This window comes from Lepidochelys kempii, chromosome 4, assembly GCF_965140265.1.
Source record: "Lepidochelys kempii isolate rLepKem1 chromosome 4, rLepKem1.hap2, whole genome shotgun sequence".
Lineage (NCBI taxonomy): Eukaryota > Metazoa > Chordata > Testudines > Cheloniidae > Lepidochelys > Lepidochelys kempii.
The window spans coordinates 98,028,848-98,048,233 of NC_133259.1; the positions used below are offsets into that span (position 1 = coordinate 98,028,848).

At 44.3% G+C, this 19,386-nt stretch overlaps 1 protein-coding gene across 5 annotated transcripts in view; it reads right to left on the minus strand.

The window, feature by feature from the left end:
- PGCKA1 (PDCD10 and GCKIII kinases associated 1) overlaps positions 1-8,062 on the minus strand; it is a 64,139-nt gene extending 56,077 nt beyond the window's left edge. For 3 of the 5 annotated variants that reach the window (XM_073342306.1, XM_073342297.1, XM_073342303.1), the window contains exon 1: positions 7,975-8,049. The gene's annotated coding sequence lies outside the window, so the exon portion shown is untranslated. Of the gene's footprint in view, positions 1-7,974 lie in introns of all 5 variants that reach the window. The other 2 variants (XM_073342301.1, XM_073342299.1) reach the window with 2 other exon arrangements.
- Positions 8,063-19,386: the final 11,324 nt, after the last annotated feature.

Below are 19,386 nucleotides of genomic sequence, written 5' to 3' on the forward strand. Positions count from 1 at the left end.
CCCATGCCACTGTTCCTCACGCTTGTCAACTGCTGGAAATGGCCCACCTTGATTATCACTATAAAAGGTTTCCTCCCCCCCGCCCCCACTCTCCTGCTGGTAATAGCTCACCTTACCTGATCACTCTCCTTACAGTGTGTATGGTAACATGGTAACACCCATTGTTTCAAGATCTCTATGTATATAAATCTCCCCACTGTATTTTCCACTGAATGCATCCGATGAAGTGAGCTGTAGCTCACAAAAGCTTATGCTCAAATTTATTAGTCTCTAAGGTGCCACAAGTACTCCTGTTCTTTTTGCTGATACAGACTAACATGGTTGCTACTCTGAAACCTGTCATGTATGTGACAGTAGCTCCTTGTGCCTCTGGAGACCCTATTTGGGATGGGTAGTTTTATCTCCTACCATATTTTGCTCTTTGAGCATCTTTGCCTGTGAATCTGTTGCTGGCATTTCAATGTGTACCTTAACAACACAGACGTAACATATTCACTATTAGACTGCTAATGTTTAGTAGAGACGAACACGTATTCCGACAGCTGAAGCAAAGGGCTGGCATCAGTCCGTGCGACATCTGCTAAATTCACATGGGGGAAGATAATGCAAAAACTAATACGCAAAGAATAGAGCTACACAGCAGGTAAATATTGTTTTTTCCATGCCCCACCCAAAGCAGTCAAACCAAAAATAGAGGCATAAAGGACAATGAAAAAACCTTCTTCAATTTTAAAGACACAGTAACCTCATTTTCCATTGAGTTATAAAGGTGCAGTGCTTTCAGTTTACTTCAAGAGCCTGAAATCCACAGGGCTGTATGCTGATCTCACAAGAGTATATCATGGGAGTAACTCCTTTGAAATCAGAGCAGTTAGAATTGTGCAAGTGAGATCGCAATCAGGCTCAGGAGTTAAGAGCAGATACCATTTTACAGAATATGCTAAAAGAAACTGCATTAAGTACCTGGCCATGTTGAGTTGCTAAGAAGCATAAAAGGTGCAGTAGGCAGCAGAGCTGCGGACTTGGGACCCTTTTATCACACCATCTGCTGCACTGAATGCAAGGCTCTTGCTAGGCAGTTAATCTGATCCCAGCTTTCCCAGGTGCAGGCAGCACTACCCTGAGGAGTACAGCTGCTAGAAGGGCCTGGGCAGCCCCAAACTGGGAGCAGGAAATCAGCAGAACTCAGGCATTAACAAGTGCACAAAGTGAGCCAGTCCCAAAGGAACTGCTGTGAAACCAATGCCGCAAAATGGCTCATCGCGGGGATGGAGGGTCAGCCTTAGAAGAGCAGCAGATACCATAGTATTGTCCGGGGACGGGGATACCAACTGTCAGAGGGGCCAAGTATTGGTAACCTAAAGGTGTCTGGTGATTGTGGGAATGTGACTCCACACATGCCAGTCAGACTTGGTACACTCCTCTGTTTACATGGCTGGTGTGGCCACTTCAGAGCGAGCACTAGGGATCCCACAAGTGAGCAAACTGGCAGGTAAGATCAGCAGCAGTCTGCCAGGAGCAAGGTGTCTTGGCATCCAGATGCCACACCTCAGAAATAGCACCTATCCCCCCTAGTGTGATATAGCTAGGGCCCTACCAAAGTCATGATCATGGAAACACCTGTCACGAACTGTGAAATCTGGTCTCCCCTCGTGAAATCTGGTCTTTTGTGTGCTTTTACCCTTTACTATACAGATTTAATGGGGGAGACCAGTGTTTCTCAAATTGGGGGTCCTGACCCAAAAGGGAGCTGCGGGGGGGGGGGGGGGGTGTCGCAAGGTTATTTTACAGGGGTCACAATATTGCAATCCTTACTTCTGCACCACCTTCAGAGCCGGGCATCAGAGAAGCGGCAGCTGTTGGCCAGGTGCCCGGCTCTGAAGGCAGCGCCCTGCCAGCAGCAGTGCAGAAGTGTAGCGAAATACCCAGGCCACCCTTCCTTCTGTGCTGCTGCCTGCAGAGCTGGGCGGCCGGAGAGTGGCCCCTGCTGCCTGAGGGCCCAGCTCTGCAGGCAGCAGCACAGAAGGAAGGGTGACAATACCAGGCCATCCTTACTTCTGTGTTGCTGCTGGCGGTGGCTTTGCCTTCAGAGCTGGGCTCCCTGCCAGCAGCTGCCACTCTCCAGCTGCCCAGCTCTGAAGGCAGCATAGCCATCAGCAGCAGCACAGAAGTAAGGATAGCAGTGCTACAATCTCCCCTACAATAACCTTGTGGACCCCCCCCAACTCCTTTTTGGGTCAGGACCCCTACAATTACAACACCGTGAAATTTCAGATTTCAATAGCTGAAATCATGAAATTTACAATTTAAAAATCTTATGACCGTGAATTTGACCAAAATGGACCGTGAATTTGGTAGGGCCCTAGATATAGCAGTGGTGGAGGGATGGGGAGAAGTGGTAGCCAGGGGAGATACACAGAGGTCCCATCGCTGTGGTGGTGGAGCTGAGTCACCGGGGCAAGCACGTGTCAGCTGGTTGTTGGGTTGCTTTTGTGATGTCACTAGAACAGTCTGCAAAGCTGTATGGAGTCTGGCTGTACATTCCCCCTCTTGCTGAAAAAGGGTCTGATCCTGCTCCCACTGACGTCAATGGCGAAACTCCTGTTAGCTTCAGGAGTGCTTCTCAGGGTGAGGAGAGGGTGAGTGAAAAAAGACCAAGAACTCTCTACTTTGCCTTCATCTTTGAGCTTAATTCTCCACTGCAGAAGTTGAGTAACAAGCATAGAGGTCAATTGGAGTGGTCTGCTACAGCAAGGAATCAGCCTTATTTGCGTACAACATATCTAATTTGGCCCACTATTTACCTTAATAAAAATACACATCTCTTTTAAACGAATGGGGAGGATTCCAAAATGGCCATACAGTGATACTGAATAATGTGAGACATAAGCCTCCCACCTCTTTCCCACCCCCCCTCCGCCCGAACCACAAAATAATTTTACATGTCAATTTACAACAGAACACAGACTATAAAACTTCTTTATAACCAGGACAAAAAGCATCTGCACTTCCACAGCAATTATTTGTGGCTAATATGAGGAGTAGGGAACTAAATAAATTGCTGGAGAAAAAGTGGAGGAGACAAAGGTCAGCCATTAAGAGAAACTTCTGCTTTTTATATATCTGCTTTCTATTGTTACTACTTACACATTTAATTCATACTCTCCCAAACAATGTGATCAATTCACAACAAAATATGAGTTCTTCCACATGTCCAAATGAAAGAATGCTGAATTCAATCCCCAGAAATATTGGCAACATCACTGGTACCTCTGTGACCTCAAGTCATCCTTTTCAACCCTTCCTCCAGGTCTCTCTTGATGCCCACTTGGACGTCAGCCTTTCAGCAAGGAAAAATGGTCTGTGCTTCAATTTTGTCTCCTCTAACTTCTCAGCGCTTGCTTTCTCTAGCACAGCAATAATCAACCATTCTCTGTCCACTGGCATTGTTGCCTGCATCCATACTTTTGGGCTGTGTTCCTCCGAGTTCCCCTGAGCTAAGTAAGCATCGTTAAGCCAGGCCAATGTTTAGATGGGAGAAAATCCATGTGCTGCTGGATTGGGTGCTGTTAATTCAGGAAGTTGGACTCTGCCTGAGAGTCAGTATGGAACCAGTACTCCAGTCCTACATGGTGTTATATAGCACTGTGCTGCTGGAGGACTTCCTTTTTTTAGATGAAAAGTTAGACTGCAATTCTGATTGTTAGTTAAAACTAAAAATACTACGGCACTTCTATAGCGCTGTGACAGAATGAATAAACAACATCACCTCATGCAGAGTTGTCTCCCCCCAAAGGGGGAAGGAGAGCCAGAGTCTCTGGCCTTGTCTACACTGCTACTTTACAGCGCTGCAACTGTCTCGCTTAGAGGTGTGAAAAAACACCCCCCTGAGCGCTGCAAGTTTCAGTGCTATAACGTGGCAGTGTAGACAGTGCTCCAGAGCTGGGAGCTACTCTCCTCGTGGAGGTGGGTTTTTTTGTAGCGCTGGGAGAGCTCTCTCCCAGCACTGGTGCCGCGACTACGCAGCTGCTAGTGAAGCTAGTTAATGTTGCTAGTGAAGACATGCCCCCTGTCTAGTTCACTGAGAACTTTACTAGTGTTCTCAGAGATTCTGGTGATGAATGGCTGTGTACAACCCTCAGGTAAACAGACGAGATATAGGAGTTGAGGTGTTATCTCTGGTATCCTGGCTAAATTGTGAGCTGGGTGTGTTATAATATGACTACCTAACATTCCTCCCATTGTTTCAGTTGTCTGCATTGTAATGGGCTTTATTTGTATCACAGTAGCACCTCAGACCTGAACCAAGGCAGGAACACTGTACTGTGCATTCTACTGAGAGCCACCCCTCCGCTGAAGAGCTTACCATTGAAATAGGCCAAAGGTGTGTGAGAGGGAAATGGGCTGAGTGACTTGCCCATAGTGCCACAGCAGGGCAGTGGCAGAGCCAGGAACAGACCCAAGTGCTCTGTAGACTTTCCCTCCTGTCTTTCTGGCCTTTTGTTTTATGTTCTCCAGGCCATTCCTTGCCTAGCTTCCCCAAGCACAAACCTTTCTCCTTGAAAGGTGACCATTAGACCCTTCTGTACCCCTAGGCTGTGTACTTGTGTGTATATGGATACACTGTAATTGGTTGTGAAATACTTTGTGATCTTTGTAACAGCAACACTATTCCCAGATAACAGTATTACTAGTGGAATAGAAAGCAGGCAGAAGAGGCGATGCTGTAATTGTACAAGGTTTGTTTTCAACACTTCTACCTGTTTGGACCCTCCACTAAAAATTGGCCCCAGGTTCTTAACGTCCAAGAATTCCTCATCGCCTGTGTACCAGAAGGAATATTTGATTTGTATGAATCTACCACGCCTTTCCCATAAGGCACTGTTGCATTTGACTCTGCTTACATGAAATGACAAAGCAAGAAGTTAAATGGGACTGTGTCATAAATGGCATAGCAGAAATTCTAATTACTGTAGGTATTGTTAGGTTACTGCTATAAAGCACAGCTGAGCTGCTAAAGAAGAGCCAGGTGCATCTATGTCACTTGCACTGATTTCTTAGGAAAGTGCTGTGGCTGTTTTTCTCTCGTTCAAAAATCATGCTTCTTTCGTTCTAGATCTGTAAGCATGATGACAGCTGAAGTCATACTTCACAAGCAATGCAAATATTTACTATGATGTCTCTGAAGCTCACTGGCTAAGAACGTTTTACATAATGAAACATGTAGCTGATTTAATGACCAAGCTGCTAAATATGGGTGTTCCATGACCCAGCCAATGTGTAAAAACATTACGTAAAACAGAAGGGTCATAATCGACATTGTCACTTAAAAGACGCAGTGCCCCTTTTCCATTGGAATCTCTACAATGGGATGATTGTAGCTCTTGGTGCATTTTCTTTCCAGGTATGCAAATACACCCCTTATGTTAACCTGAAGAATTTTCTGTATTGATCTTGTGAATGATTTGAGCCAAATTTTATATTTAATTATATTTGTGTAAAGTTACAGTAACCCTTCTGAAATCACTCCAGATTTACACCTGTGTAGTTATAAGCAGAATATGACCTAAGGTAATTTTTATGGTTAGACTATAAGCTCTTTGGAGTGGGAACTGTCTTTTTGTCCTGTGTTTGGACAGCACCTAGCACAATGAGATCCTGGTCCATGACTAAGGTTCCTAGATGTGACTGTAATACAAACAATAATAATATATCAGGCAGTGCAGCAAAGTTACTGACACAACCCCATGCTTCAGGCACTCCATGAGGCACACAGCTGAATGTGTCCTGCTTCTAAAGGGTTAGATAGTCAACTAGTTTAAACAGGTGCAGCTTAACTGAAGTCAACGAAGCTGTGCCTGTTTACACCAGCTGGAGATCTGGCCCAATAAGTGCAAATGCCTCTTAATAACATCATAGTTAGGCTACTACTCCTAATTTTCAAAGTGAGGTTTGAATAAAATACATATGCAATTGGTTGAAACTAGTCAGAATTTCATTGACTACCTGTAGGCCAACCCCTCACTAAAACAAAACAAATGGACTTTGATAGGGTCAGTTAAACATAAAATTTTCTTCTTTTCAAACACTAATCTCTGAAAGGTTGTTGGACAGGATATGTGTTTTTAGAATATTTATATGACAACATCAAATCCTGTCATGAAATTTGTCCTGATCTCAGCTGTCACTTTTATGCTAAAAATCCATTCCCTTTGCTTATCACTATTTAATTGTTATGTATTTAATTTAACCAATTTTAAAGCAGTAGGAACTCTGTGGGAACCTGAAGTCTAATCCTGAAGTCAATGGGAGTTTTTCATGGGTAAGGACGGCAAGATCGTGCCTGTGGTGGTTTTCAAAGGCCCCATTCTGAAAATCCTGCTGTTCTTTTCTGAAGAGTAATATACACTCAGAACATTGATATGGCCCCACAGCCTTAATAGACCTGGCTGAATTCTGTTCTTGGCTCTGCCACGGAATCACTGTGTGGCCTTATACTGATCACTTCTGGCCAGAATTTCAAAAGTGGACACCATCTTGGCTGATTATAGGTTTTTGGATGTCCAACTGAGACATCTTGGGCCTGATTTCACCTGAGCCCTTCTGAAAATCAGGCCCAAGATGTCTCAGATTGGGCACCTACAAAGTGAAGAAAAAAATCAGTGTCCAGTTTTGAAAATGTAGCTGATAACCTCTCTGGATACTCAATTTCCCCATTTGTTAAATGTGGGTGACAGTAGCTTCCTTTGTAGAGCACTTTGAAAACTTGGCCACAGAATGCAACGTAGTGCTAAGTATTATTATTCTCCTCTGCTTTTAATACCTGCTGATAGCAGATGGGACAAGAGAACACGTTATACAGCTTTACACAGAAAGATGGCAAAAATACCTTCCTTGTACCCATCACTTCTCTGCCAGAACTACTGTAGTTTATAAACTGTAAATCAGTAAACACTACTAATTTGTTGGAAGCAACAGGAATCCCCAAGGGGACAATATTATGGAAAATAGAGGTAGCATTGTCAAACAAGATGGAGTACTGCATTCCTGTGAAGGGAACATAATGGTGAGTGGATAGTGCATTATCTGAAACAATTATGGTGTTTAAGGGAAAACATAGGTGGAAAGACAAGATCTTCAAGACAGAGAGAGAGAGAAAGAGCTCCGTTTTTGCCCAACATTGTACACTAGAAAAATTCTTCAACAAAAGTGAAAATATGACCCTCCATGATATTGACAAGGTCAGTGAAACCTCATGCCATTCCATGTGTAAGTTAACATGGCTTGCTGTAACTTGCATACCTGATTTCCCAAGTTTTAACTGAAGTATTATAATCACTACTTGCATCCCTCCATTTCTAGATTCTGCTCTGTCTTTAGATTTTTGAAGTCCCCTCCCCACCTCCACCTGCCTCTTATTTATCTTGCAAGTTTTCACAAAGGTGCACCAAATTCTAGAAGAGAGAAAACTGGAATTACATAAGTTTAATAGGCAGTCAGATGCACTAAATCACAGTTTCACTGAAGTGACTCAAACAATACGCAATTCACAGGAGGCATAAATAAAATCAGAGGTTCCCTAAATCCTCTGTTTTCAGACATAAAGAGTATAGTAACTATTATTTCAAAATACACCCTAATAATTGCTAACATGACCAGTTAGATAAAAAAAAATTAACTTAAAAATCTTTTTAGGTTTAGGTTTTTATTAGTGAGAAGTAGTTTAAAAAGAAGGTATCTGATCTGCTTTGGTTTTCTGCTAAGCGGTCTGTGTCTCTGTCTGGAAAACAGTACTGTCCCTGCAACAGGTGAAACATCAAGGAGTTTAAATATTTTCAGGACAAAACTATTAGAAAGATTTTTCTAAAAGTTAAAACTAAACAGAGTGCAGTAAATGCCCAGTAAACAATTTCTCGTGAAAGTACAATTAACATTTGGAAATTTAAAACGTAAAAGAGCAAGAACGTTTCCTACCTGCAGCTTTTGTGTTGGTCAGGAAGTGTAGCTCTTTTCTGATTACGATCTCCCATGGCTTAGCTTGGTTTCTGCATTTGAATGTTAAATATGTAAGAATGCCTTGTTTAGCTTGAGAGTTTGCATGACCTCTTAATGAGACACTGTAGTTAGTGTCATTGGGTATGAAGGTATCATGTGACTGTAGATGAAAATAAAATCCCTTAAAGTTTGAATTTAATACTTCCTAGAATCTGTAACCCTTTACCTGCAAGCTGGATATGAAACCTGACAAACTTTGTTGTTTTATGGTCAGGATAAAAAAAGAAAATGTGCCATCTTATTCCTTTTCTCTTGGACAGTAACTTGTATAAAAAAAACCTCCAAGGCAATTTATGCACCCCCAGATTTTTGCTGCATTTTGAGTATTCTATATATTAGATTCTCCCAAGTCACGAACTAAGCTGACCAGAAAGTTCCCCTCTCAGATCAGGTATTTTTACCTGGCACTGAATTATAGTCACCACCATGTTGGGTGCTGCTGCTGCTCAGATTTCAGTCCTCCAGCTGAGAGATATACCTACAGGGGTGACATCAGACCTGTCCATAGAAGTTATTGGTTTTCTTGGAACAGCTGCCTTCTGGGTGTGGTATTACTTCCAGATAGGATATGAAAGGAGAGTGCTTACTTGTCCCACTCCTAGTTGTAAGAAGGAGGGAGTGCCTAGTTGTAAGAAGAGAGATTTTAGGAGATTCCTGCAGGCAGCCAGGCAAATTAATTTTTTTCTCCAGTCACATCAGTTAAAATACTGATTCTTGATATTCCTAGAGATTGTAGGCTGAGTCTTGGAAGGAACTTGCTGCATCACAACAACATTGTACAATCCCAGTCGGTTGTTTCAGAGCTGTGGGTTCAAAACTGCCCACGTACTTTTCTCTAACCAGATGAGACTTTGGAAATATTCTACTAAATCCTTTTTATTGGTTTGCTTGTTTTTTTGTTTTAGGGCTTATGAAAATGAGGCTGATATTCTTGGGTACAGCTACTCTACTGGTGGGTGCATTGCTATCATGCATTAGAAAATAACAATAGCTATATGTATGGGACTATACAACTTTGCCAGCATAACTCTGATCTGACCAGCAATACCCAGTTACTGCAGTCCTGGTCCTTGCTGTGAGAAGAGAACACTGATCATGCTGAAAAATGTGCCACTAAACCCTGATTGCCTTACTCATGTGAGGAATCCTATTGACAATTGGAGTGGAGTATGTAGAGTGTGCAGGAGTTGCCCCATGGTGATTTTTCTGATGTGCACCGGGGATGGTATAGATTTCAGAACATTGGATTCATTTCACTTGTGGCCTCAGTAAACTGGACACAGGGCTTACAAGATGAAACATTAATGTGTAAAACAACTGCGCCACCTAGCCTCAGTTTCTTACAGCTGCCCTTTCTCTAGTTACATATTCAAAGGCTAAACATAAGATGCCAGGAATCAAATTAACAAAAATTGCTTTGGATGTGCTTAATGTAAATGGAAAAAGTATGTTGTTTAAAGGCTAAGCATAGCTGAGCTTTCAGACTGCATGCTAATTCCAATAACTTCTACAATAGCTGTTTGGCACATTTAGTTCTTCCTCCTATGTTTTTAGCATGGTTGAAAATGGGCTTAAAGAATCAGGAATGTTTTTTAAATTAAAAAAAAGCCTACATTAAACTATGATGAAGGTTCCAACTTCATGGTTCTGATGGCAACTGTAAGGAATCACCAGTCTCTTGCAGGTACCTCTTCACTGCAAAAAAATCTCCATGGAAGCAAGAGTCAGAGCCTGGGTCAGCTGAACTCCAGCATGCGTCATGGGCTAAAAATAGCTTCCCGCGGGGGCTGGAACCTGGGCTCTGAGACTTCCCCCAAGTCAGGTGACCTGAGCTCTGACAATCGCTGCCGCAGGGTTGTGGGGTGTGTTGGAATGTACACTGAGTGACCCTGACTTCACAGAGACAGCCGGTATACTTTGAGATACCCACCCTTGTTTGTTTCCCGTGCTGCACCTAGGCACGTGTGGCATGCTTATCTCACTTATATTGCTTCCACCTGATTTACACTGGTGTGAGATCAGAATTGGGCCCCATGGACTTGCTCCTGCTTCCATTTATGTTACTTTGCCTTTGCGTGGGATCAGGATTCAGTCTAGTGAGATGAGCAGGTGAAAGGTGACAACCTTCACTATGAGCCAGAGTCTGGTCTGAAAGTGATTTCAATGCGGTTATCTGTGGAACAGGGTGGTCAGCGTGAGTAAGCGTGAGAGGATATGGCCCTACACATGGAATTCCTAGTCTTTATTGAACCTAAAACGTTTGAGCTAGTTTGTGGCCCCTCTACTCACACTGGTGTGGAGTTATTCACCCAAGTAGTCCTTCTGAAGTCATTCATCTGAATTAGTGCTTACCAACATGGTAAGGAGTTCACAATCTGACCCTTCATGTTCTAATCACTTCTTGTCTTTATTTTACATATACATATTACATAAAAAAACCCCTGCATTTAAAGAACATTTATTATGGTTGTGAAGTCAAGCACTCAAAAGTTAGGAAATGCCAGAATTCAGGTTACCAGTATAACCTTAATTTAGCCCCTACATGTGTGTATGCATTATGATAAGACTTTAATTATATGATCACATACTGTTTTTTTCCACAGGACCCTGCCTCATTCAGTGCATAGCATAGATGGTGCTCTCTTAATTCAATATTTTGTTTTCTCCTCATTTGTTCACTGGGTGGTCCCAGGCCTTATTTGCTGCTGTGAAGACAGAATTATTAATTTACTTATGGGATTTTCTGCGGCGCTTACCACTATAGTATCTGAGTTCTTCACAAATATTAATTTATTTTCACAACATCCCTGTGAGATGAGAGTGTATTATTATCCCCATTTTACAGGTGGGGAACTGAGACACAGTGAGACTTGAAGGAGGGGCGGGCGGATGTATCCACTAATTGTGGGTGTCCAATTTGAGATGCTTAGGACCTGATTTTTCAGAGTACTTAACAATATATAGCACTTTGTATTTTCAGTGCACAGCTCCCAGTTGCAGCTGTGAGTGCTCAGCACTTCTGCTGATCAGACCCTAAGGTTTCAAGTCAGGTACCCAGAAAATGAGTAACACACAGTTAGAGATCATCAGTGTAAAATTTGGGTTAAATGACTTGCCCAGCATCACATAGGTACTCTGTGGCACAGGCAGGGATAAAATCCAGTTCTATAGGTCAGCATTAAGCCGCCTTAACCATGAGGCTGTTGTTTCTTTTCCTGCAATCCCCTACCTCATTTACTATACACTGTTCAAAGAAGATGATCCTGGAGTTTTTCTCGCCAGGGCTGCACTGGGTCTCTGCAGGGGTCATGAGCCTCCTCTTGTGGGAGTGCAGACAGGGCCTGGTCTGCATCTGCAGTTAAGTCCATGCCTTCTGCCTTCAGGTCCTGCATAGAGTCCTTTATGGTGCAGATAGTCCAGCCTGGAGTGTGCTGGTGCACTCTTTTCTCTGCCACCTCCGAAGGCTCTGATACAACCGGCAGCTCTTTTATCTCCACCTGAGAGGTCCCCTGAGACCTCTCTGAGCTGCTCGTCTTCTACCAGGACCTCTCAAGACCTGGACGCTAATCTCTGTGACCAGGTCCATAGCAGCCACCAAGAGGGAGGATATTCTCGGAGAGCCCCTGCTACACAATCCACTCCATAGTGTGCAGGTGATAGAGTTCCCCTTGGTGCACCAGAGGTTGGTCCTGGCCAGTGTCACCAGAGTCAGAGACCTCCTGGACTACGATTGGAGGAACTGGATGGACCCCCCCAGCACTTAGCCAGCTCATGGGATTGTTATCGTGTGTGTTCCCCGTTGTGTGCTCCAGGAGGTGAGGGCAGCCTTGCCTCCTGCTTCTCTTGCTTGTGCGTGTTCTGCAGGAGGGTGCTCCTCACCTATCTCTCACCTCTGGCCCCCCTGCTCTGTGAACCTTTCTAGCCACCCCCTACATGTCCCATGAACAATATCCAGCCTGTCCACCTCTGAACTGTGCCCGGAGAACATCTGTACGTGCTCATGCTTTGTACCATCCACTTCCTCTCCCTCATGACCCACCCTGACACCAAGTGGCAGGACCTGCGCCACCTGAGGAGGGCAAGGAAACTTAGTGGGCCTGTGTGTACTCCACACTGGTTCCATGGCCCACCGGAGATATCAGTTGGCAGCTCCTTCATGGAGCCGTGAGCATGAGCATGTACCTGCACAGTTCACAACTTCCCTGACTCCTGTCCCTTTTGCAGTGAGAGAGACACCCTGGCACACATCTATGTAGGGTGCATATGGTTGCCACCCATATTCTGGCTTTTCCAGAACCACTTACTGAGGTTCTGGCTGTACTTTTTAAAGTCCTGGGACCTCCTTGTCAGCCTCCTCCTGGCGCTGGCCAAGATGGCCATCCATCACACCAAGAGTAGGAAGCTGGACGGGCAGGTACTCTGTGACTGGGGCCTATTTTTGTTCCCTTGTTCACAGAATTATAGGACTGGAAGGAACATCGAGAGGTCAACTAGTCCAGTCCCCTGTGCTCAAGACAGGAATATGTATTCTCTAGACCATCCCTGACAGCTATTTAGTTACATCTCTGTGCAGTGTTCCTCTGGGCTGTGTCCACTGACTCCTGGGATGCTTTAGAAGAGCACTGGGTTCTCTGCTCAGGTGTTCCCTTCCGATTCCTGGATTTTCTACCTTTGACCTCCCTCTCAATCCTCTTTTCTCCTTTGTTGTTCCCTGTAATCAACTGGAGCCTGGGCTTAGTGGCTTCACCCATTAGTTGAAGGGGAGGGCCTTTAATTTTGAGTGGGCCTAGACCTTCCCGTTTCCATTACTTCAAATTGTACACACTGTCCATCTTCTATAATAAATGATACAGACAACAGCCTTCTTCACTGCACAGCCCTGATTCATCCTTACAGCAGTTCCATCTTGTGCACTTTTTGAGGCTGGGGTTCTGAGGACATCATAGTATGTGATTCTGTAATTAAACATTGCATCGTAATACACAGGATAATGGGACAGAATTAAGGTTGCTCAGGCAAACTTTATTCTGGCACTTCTTAACTTTTGAGCGCTTAACTTTGCAATCTTAATGGTGTTCTTTTAACATAATTGTTTTGTGTATAATTTCCTAGGTTTTTACAAAAGCAAACTGAAAAAAACCCCAAACACATTCCGTTATGTGGCATCATATGGACACTCCCACCCACTGTTCATCGGCAGGTTTGGAACCTTTAGCTTCATGACACAGGCCTCTGCCACTTAACCGAACAGAATAATCGAGAGCAGTGATAGATTGACATCCTGTAGTCCAGCATTTGAGGGGGATGAGACATTTTGCTGCTGGGATTCACAGATATTTGCTAACGGCAGAGGAATGGTGAGTCTCAGGAACCTTGGGTTCCATTCAAGGCTCTAGAGCGGAGTGTCCTCTAGTGAGCACAGATTCTTCTGCCCCATTCTCCCCAACCTTGACCTCTTTTGCTTCTCCCTTCCAACTTGTACTTGTCCCAGTCCTGTCTCTGCCCCACCCTGGCTCCTCATCCCAGTCTCATTCTCTTCATCTAGCCAGGCCCAGTGTCCACTCCTCAGGCTTCTTATCTCAGTCCCATTCTTGTTGCCCAGCAAATCCTAGGTTTGCCCCTCTGCACTGCCCATACCAGTCTTCCCCCATTTCCAGTCCCAGTCTCCTTGTCTAGCCAGTCACTGGTTCCCCCTCCTGACTCCTTATCCAATCTGTCTCTCTCCTTCTTCCTGTCCTCCAGTTGTCCCAGGTTTCCCATCCCCAATGGCTTTCAGTCCCAGTCTTCCCCCACTGGGTTAGTGTGACCTCTTCCCAGCTCCTTGTCCCAATCTCTTTGCTCAGCCAGTGTCAGTTCTCTCCTTTGCATCCTGTCTTGCATCAGATCTGCCTCCCCACTCTTCCCCATTACCCCATCCACTGGTTGTCAGTTCCAGTCTCTTTGCCTAGCCAATCCCAATCTCCCCCCAGCTACTAGCTTTATGGCCCCACTCCCATTTCTCTTCACGGCTCCCAGTCCTAGTCTCCTCCCTCATCCCATCTCCCAGTGCCAGTTTTCCTCCTCCCCCTTGCTTAGCTTCCAGTCCCAATCTCCCCCACAGGCTCCTTGTCCCAATTGATTCCCCTCCCCCCAGCAGGTCTGGCTTTGTTAAATTGGGGAAAACAAGTTATTTTGCCCTAACCTCTTTCTCAGAAACAGCTGAACCATTTTGGCTGAAATTTTCCAAAAAAGATCAGCCTGAGGCGGACACCTGATGTGGAATATTTCAGCTCAAACAGTTAAAGTGTGGCAAAGTTACAAACAATTGAAAACAGTTTTATAATAGGCTTCAGAGTAGCAGCCGTGTTAGTCTGTATTAGCAAAAAGAAAAGGAGTACTTGTGGCACCTTAGAGACTAACCAATTTATTTGAGTATAAGCTTTCGTGAGCTACAGCTCACTTCATCGGATGCATACTGTGGAAAATACAGAAGATGTTTTTATACACACAAACCATGAAAAAATGGGTGTTTATCACTACAAAAGGTTTTCTCTCCCCCCACCCTACTCTCCTGCTGGTAATAGCTTATCTAAAGTGATCACTCTCCTTACAATGTGTATGATAATCAAGGTGGGCCATTTCCAGCACAAATCCAGGGTTTAACAAGAACGTCTGAGAAACAGTGCGGGGGGAGGGGGGAAAGGAATAAACAAGGGGAAATAGGTTACTTTTTATAATGACTCAACCATTCCCAGTCTCTAGTCAAGCCTAAGTTAATTGTATCCAATTTGCAAATTAATTCCAATTCAGCAGTCTCTTGTTGGAGTCTGTTTTATAATAGGAAGTGTCGGGCAACCTTAATAATAGGTGGCACTATTAGCCCCTCCTAAAATATATAGACAAAAATGGACTTCCACACATCATCGTCTTCTGGGATATTGCATTTTAATCTGTGCCATAATGCACCTAGAATGCTCATTGAGGCCTCAGTCCTGGAAACTTTCACATATACACATCGCTCTAAGCCTGTGAGAAGTTCCATTACAGTGAGTAGGACTTTAAAGTGAAGCATGTACTGAAATGTTTGTAGGATCAGGGCCTTGGCATGTAAGCCACTTGAGCAGAGACCTACTACTTTTTGTCAGTGTTGAAATAATATCAGTACGAGCATGTGGAAGGTCATGACAGTGGGATCGGGGCAGAGCTCCTGTATGCAGTTCAGGATTGAGGCCTTTGCTTTTAGGTGAAATCAGCACCAAGCTGACAGTCCTGGGTAGTAAAGGTCTCTGTTTCATCACAGCACAGATACTGCATGGCAGCAGCAGGGGAAGCTTCCTGCCATTGTTCCTAATAAGATGGCTCAGAACTTTACCTGGAGGGCTCATAACCAAAGGGTTAGTCTCTATGTGCTCTATATTGAGAGGTTGGACATTGTGATTTAGAAACACCTAGCCTGAGACCTTCAATTCATTTCACATGGCCACTATCCTGCAGTCAAATGGCAATGAATGACTTTCAGTGACTACCACAGTGACCACATTTAAAAGGTTTCAGAGTAGCAGCCGTGTTAATCCGTATTCGCAAAAAGAAGAGGAGTACTTGTGGCACCTTAGAGACTAACCAATTTATTTGAGCATAAGCTTTTGTGAGCTACAGCTCACTTCATCGGATGCGTTCAGTACTGAACGCATCCGATGAAGTGAGCTGTAGCTCACAAAAGCTTATGCTCAAATAAATTGGTTAGTCTCTAAGGTGCCACAAGTACTCCTTTTCTTTTCACATTTAAAAGGTAATCTAAAGGTGAGAAGCTCTGTATCCCATTACCTCTTTCTTTAGCCACTCAGTACTTTAGAAAGTAGCATTCCAATAATCTTGAGTACATTCCTCAGTGGATTATAACAACTTTAAAGCGGGTCATATTTGCAGTCTAAATACTTGACAGTGATTGTTGATAAAGGAATCCTTCATTAGAACTATCCAGAGGGCCTTGCACACATTTTGGTTTGATTACCTGCAAAATGGTGTATCAAAAATCAAGCTGGCATTGCTCACTACAGGGACCAGAAAAGTATATCAACAAAAGGCCCTTTCAGAATGCTGCCCTTTCTCTCTCCTAACTCGCGACCTGAATAATTGCTGAACAGGCTTTATTCAGAATTTTAATAACTTGAGTTATTTATTATTTGCATTATGGTAATGCCCAACGGCCCCAGTGAGAATTGCAGTCCCTTTGTGTTGTGTGTTGCACAAACACTAGATGTCATGATCCCTACTCCAAAGATCTTACAAATCTAATTTAAGATAACGGTTAAGATTCTGTGCTTTAAGCCAGCTTTGTGCCCTTGTTATTTTGGAAGCAGTTCACAGTGTATATTAGCGCAGGGGTGCGCCAATTTACAACAGCCTCCTGAGGGCTGCCTGTAGGCTGCTCTGCAGTTTGGAGCAGCCCAGAGTCCCCATAGCAAGTCCCCCCAATATGTCCTCTGCACGGGGGCTTGGGAAAGAGGGCAGCACAGGGCCTTACGCCGGTGCTTAATTTGTGCCATGCTTGCCAGGGCTGAGCCCCAGCATCTCTAGGTTTGGCAATTCGTAGCCCTGGCACCTCTGGGCTCGCTGCATCAGTTATGGATGTAAAAAAATTACTTGATCCCCGGCACCTCTTTCATTACAAAGGAAGCACTGCCCTATATTGTGACTGTACTAGGGGAATGAGGGTGCAGAGGTCTTACACTGAAGGCATTTCAAACTTGTGCTTTCATACGCTGGAGTAATTTTCTGCAAACTGGTTTGCCATGTCTTTCAGTGCTGTGATAGGGAGGGCCATTGGACCCAATTAGCAAAGGATTCACTGTTCATTACAAGCTACCCCTGTCTCAGTCCTGATAGACTCACTACACCTAATACACTGCTTTCATGGTATTTATCCATAAAGAATAGCATGTGAGGGTCCACTGAAAGCCTGTAACCTGTCGATATTCATAAACATTGTAATATGTGTGTGTGTATGGGTAATATTTAAGGAATATTGTGACTATGCTGAAAATTATGCCATTATGGTCTTGGAATGAAATTTGGTCACCAGGGAATCATGTCTTGGCAATGGCCCATTCAGATGGGAGGGAGTTTTCACCCCTCTCTTGCTAGCTGATTATTTCATTTATTGCTCAATTGCACCCTTGCACCAACTCAGAAAAGTCAATGGGAAAACCATCAAACTACAAACATGAAAAACACTTGGCAGTGAACAGGAATTATCTGAGAACTTTGGGGTGAGAAACTACTGTATTAGATAGGGAAGGTAACTCTTAATAAGTTTAGGCCGTAGTTCACATTTTATTATTTTATTTGATATGTAACCATTTGTTTCCATCACTCATCACTCACTCACTTCTATTTAAAGCTCAATTTTTTTCTTAAATTTTCTTTTGTTTTACTATAATTACTATAAGTGCTGTGTGTTACACAGGGATGGTGATTTAAGGTAAAACTGGTAAATGGGAGTACACCATTCCTTTGGGAACAAAGGATCTGGGATTTTTGTGGGTATCCAGTCATGCGGGGCTAGTTCTCACAGGGGATACTTTGAAAGGATTCGGGGGCTGGTGTACATATGTATTTTACCTGTAGGGCAAAGGCAGAGCCAGGCCCGCCGACAGGGGAAGGGGGATGCAAAGGGGTGAATTGCCCAGAGGTCCGGCAATTTAAAAGGGCCTGGGCGGATGAGATGCATACGTATTTTTTAAATAATAATTAAGATAAAAAGAAATCTGGTTTCCTGCTGCCGCGGCTGTGTCCAGAGCGCCGTCCCTCGTTGTGACAGTGACAGTTTGCCGTAGCTCTGCTGCACCCTGCTGGTCTGGCAATCCGGCAGAGCGTCAGCAAGAGCCGCCTGGGAACTGCGGAGCTTGCTGCCTCCTCTGGCTGCTCGGGAGCTGCTGTGCCGGCCTTCTGGCTGTACGTCTGAGGACAGGGAGACTTTAAAGAGGAACAAGCTCCCTCTGCGCTATCAGATTTCCTCCCCCCGGGCCACAGCTCTGCCCCAGACACAAGCCAGCAAGTTCAGCCACCCAATCGAGTCTCTCTAAGTTTGCTGAGAGGCAGCTGGGGCTAGCTCCCCCTTCACTGCTGCTAGCACTGGCTGACGGGATGCTGTCGCAAGCGCAGGATGAGGGGCCACCTCCACCGCTCAGCCAGGGAACAAGGCGCTGGTTTTCCTCTGCCTTTGCCCCTGGCCACCTCCCCCGGTCGATGTGGCGCACCATACCTGCCGTCTCATTGCTCTGGGTGTCAATGTCCCACAGCACGAGCAGCACAAGCTTTGTATTATATGTTTGAACTTTGTTGGTCATATTCAGTTACATCTTGTATATCAGTTTTTTCCTTGTCTTTCGATTACACATGAATCATGATTAGGTGTCTAATTAGCATACTTGATACTTTAGGTGTGTCCTTACTTTGTTCTTCTTTAAATGTTTTTTGTATATTCCATAATATATTTAATTTAAATATATAATTCAAAATAAATTCTACATCTTATATTTAGGTTCACAATTTGTTTAACACTGGTGCTGTAACTCGAAAAAAAAAGTTTTAACTTGATCAAGTAAGGCCACAACTTATGCACAGTGGGTTCAAATGTGCTATCTATCAATAGGATAAAAAGTAGTGTTGTAAACCTCAGTCTTCCCTTTCGAGGGGGGCCATTGACTGTTCTTCCCTGAGGCCCGGAATTGCTGTTGGCGGGCCTGGGCACAGCTGGTGTAGCCCAGAGGAGACTGCTTGAGGGGCTGACAGGCTGGTTGTGTTAGGTTGCTGACACCCAGCTGGGCACAGGCATGACTCGGTAGTGCTGGAGGCAGTGGTAACAAGTTTCAGAGTAACAGCCGTGTTAGTCTGTATTCGCAAGAGGAAAAGGAGTACTTGTGGCACCTTAGAGACTAACCAATTTATTTGAGCATAAGCTTTAGTGAGCTACAGCTCACTTCATCGGATGCATACTGTGAAAGTATAGAAGATCTTTTTATACACACAAAGCATGAAAAAATGGTTGTTTACCACTACAAAAGGTTTTCTCTCCCCCCACCCCACTCTCCTGCTGGTAATAGCTTATCTAAAGTGATCACTCTCCTTACAATGTGTATGATAATCAAGGTGGGCCATTTCTAGCACAAATCCAGGTTTTCTCCCTCCCCCCCACACAAACCCACTCTCCTGTTGGTAATAGCTTATCTAAAGTGTGTATGATAATCAAGGTGGGCCATTTCCAGCACAAATCCAGGGTTTAACAAGAACATCGGGGGGGGAGGAGGAAAAAACAAGGGGAAATAGGTTACCTTGCATAATGACTTAGCC